Source organism: Pongo abelii, chromosome 9, assembly GCF_028885655.2.
Source record: "Pongo abelii isolate AG06213 chromosome 9, NHGRI_mPonAbe1-v2.0_pri, whole genome shotgun sequence".
Lineage (NCBI taxonomy): Eukaryota > Metazoa > Chordata > Mammalia > Primates > Hominidae > Pongo > Pongo abelii.
Genome location: NC_071994.2, coordinates 16,468,379 through 16,471,932, shown reverse-complemented (window position 1 = coordinate 16,471,932; position 3,554 = coordinate 16,468,379).

Below are 3,554 nucleotides of genomic sequence, written 5' to 3'. Positions count from 1 at the left end.
CATTCCACAGATGAGGAAACTGAGGCTCAGAGAGTTGAAGGGTCTTAGTATGGATCACATAGCTAGCAAGAGAGAGAACCAGAACTTGAACCTAGTCTCTGAGACTCAACTCATCATCCCTTACAGTGTACCACATCCTGAGTTAGATGTAACAGTATATCACTTTATAGGCTACTGTTTAGGTTATTGTATGTTGTATTGCCACTCCCTTTTGGAAATGTCAGATAAGTAAGGAAAATTTCTGTGAAAAGTGGTTCTGATCTACGCAATTTACTGAAGCTTTCCCACTGGCTCTCCACACCAAGCCACCAATAGGCCAATGCTTTCTTAATCTTTCCTAAAGAGCCACCTCAAAAAGCTTTCTACCTTGGAGAAAGTTTATAAAAGATTAAAGAAGAAAAGCATAAAATGTCAGGAACCACAGAAGAGAGCAGGTTCCTTGTCTTCTTTCTCTGTAACAGGGATGGGCCAACTTGGGACTGGCAAAACAGAGACATGCCAAAGTTACAAAAAAAAGAAATAAGGAGAAAAGCTGATTTCTAAATGTTCTACTAGGGCTTGGCCATCAGAAAACTAAAAGCAAAACAAGTTCAGCTGAACATACTGCTTTCTGCATAGAAAATACTCAGCTTATTTCTTTAGTTTATTGAGGATTTTTTTTGCCAAATATTGTGTGGTTATTGTGTTCAGTGGTTTTATCCTAATCCAAGTAAAATAAAATAAATAAAAGAGAAATGTTGTCAGTTTTTGGTATTTCCAGAAAAAAGTAATTCCTTTCCTGCTAACTTCTTTCCCTTGTCCTCTTCTGTTCCACCCAAAGGGACAGCAGGAGGTACTATTTGATATAGTATTTGGGCCACAGAACTTGCCATAACTGACTGGGCCAGGAGTGAGCGCCTGGCTGCTGCATTTAGGTGTAGCGGTGTAGTCACTGATGAATTTGGAGTTGTGACTAAGAAATTTAAGTATCTATCTGAGTGAGTCATTTGAATGGCAGAAATGCAAAAATTTAGAGCTGTAATTCAAAAGCCTATCTGCACAAATGACCAATAAGCACATAAAAAATGTTCAATATTATGAGTCATTAGGGAAATGCAAACCAAAACCACAATGAAATATCATTTTACATTTACTAGAATGGCTATAACTCTTTTAAAGGGGACAAATAACAGTTATTGACAAGGATGTTGAGTGAAAAGGGAACGCTTGTGCTTTGCTGGAAGGAAAGTAAAAGAGTGCAACCACTGTGGAAAACAGTTTGGCAGTTCCTCAAAAAGCTAAACATAGAACTACCATGTAATTCAGCAGCTTCACTCCTAGACATATACCTCAAACAATTGAAAGTAAGGCCTCAAACATATTTGTATACTCACATTCATAGCAACATTATTCACAATAGCCAAAGGTGAAAACAACACAAATGTCCATCAACAGATGAACGGAAAAACAAAATATGGTGTATATATACAGTAGAATATTATTCAGCCACAAAAAATGTTAAATTTTGATATATGCTACAATATTAATGGACCTTGATGACGTTATACTAAATGTAATAAGTCAGATACAAAATGATATATACATATTGTATGAATCCACTTTTGTGACATGCCCAAAGTAGAGAAATTCATAGAGACCATAGAATAGAGGTTACCAGGATCTGGGAGGGAGGGGAGTATCAGGAGTTGTTTAATGGGTACAGAGTTCATGCTGGAGATGATGAAAAACTTTTAGGTATAGGTAATAGTGACGGAAACAGCTGCCCATCTAGAGCTGCCGCTATCAAGACACAGGATGCCGCGGAGTGGCTCTGGCCAGGGCTATAATGCTCCACGGAGCAGGCAGAAGCCCCGCCCTCCCTGGGTGCCCCTGCAGCCGCCCTGCCACGGCTCTCGGGATCACGCGTCTCTGTGTTCTTGGGGGCCCAGGAAGACCCCTCTGCCTCCCACAGGCTCGGAAGTGCCTGCTCCCACTGCCTGGCTTCTCTCCGCTGTCAGCGCCCGTTCCCATCTCGGAGGCACCCCGGGGGCTGCAAGCTCCAGGGAGCCAGGGGAGCAGGGGACAAGGGGGAGCCCCGCCTCTTCCGTGTTGGCAGGGCCAGAGCTCCCAGAGGTGCAGCTACAACCGCCCTCCCAGGCTCAGGACCTGGGCGGCTCTGCAGTCTGCGCCTCTGAAACAATGAGAATGGTTATATAATATTGTGGATATGTTTAATACCGCTGCATTGTACTTACCGTGGTTAGAATAATAAATATTATATATATTTTACCACTGTGTGTGTGTGTGCGTGTGTGTGTGTTTGTACTTTTTAAGCCTGTCTGTCCAGGGAAAACAAGCATGGAGAAAAACTGGTCCCAGAGCCCCTGGCAGTTTTCCATTTCCAGGGTCTATCCTTTTTCCTGGGGTCAATCTATATTCCTGTATTTGAGAATCCATATCTTTATATTTTTAATTTATATTCAAATAAATAAAACACTTTGTTCATGCTCAGAGTAACTCAAGTTGATCATTGCTACTTGAACCCAATCTTAACTAACCAACTTTGGTAAATTTTTAGCAACAAGTTACTTTTTTGGCAACTGTCATCTTCTCTTAATAAAGCTAGAGTCCAGAGGCTGGCCAAGTGCAGCACGAAGCAACGTTCACACTTCACTTACCTTGTGTTCCCTAGAGGAGCAAAGTTTGAATCATCTTCTAGGTTTAGCTTTAGGTAGGATTGTGGACATTAGAATGATCTCACATATCAGAAATACCTATGAAATACTCTGTCTCTGGGTTCAACATTTGGTGTGAGCACCCCTTGTGTGAAGTCATCCAGCCAACAAAAATCTAGCTAGAGGCATTGGGTTTAGGACTTGAAAGTTGTGCAAGAGTTTCTAGAGCTAATTTTATCTCTAGGATCAATCAGAATTGATTAGTAAAAGGGGTATAAAGTATGTTGGCTGACCCCCTGGGTCTTTTTGTTAGAAACTGGGAGGATTCTGGTACAAAATTACATGATGGATCATAGTCAACAAGAGAATGTTGTTGTCCAGAGTCTGATATTGCTAAAATGCAATTATTCCATAATTTAATTTGCTAATGTTTATTAAGCCTTAGCCTTCTGTCACTAGTTACATCTCAGAAGTTGAGTACTATCTTGGAAGCCATGCTGAGTTCACTTCCTGAATTGGCCACTTATTCATTAGATGGCCTTGGAGGAGGGATGTAAATGCTCTCTAGTGTGGTTCTCTCTTCTGTAATGACAATGCCTGCTTACCTCTTGGGATAGTTGTGAGTACTAAAGGTGTTAAAATGTGTGAAACACTTGGAATGCTGCCTGGAATCTAAATGCTATCTAAAATGTAAGGTCTTATTATTGTGTGAACATTTCTCACTCACTTTATTGCATCTCTATGATTACTTCAATACTATCTTGAGTCAGCACTTTCTACTTTAAGTTATACAGCCAAGGAGTGTCATGGCTGCTGGAAGGTTTGATCATAAGGACCAAGTCCTAAAATGTAAATCAGGATAGGAAAAGTGGAGTCTGGAGAGAAGCTAAGTCCTTAAGT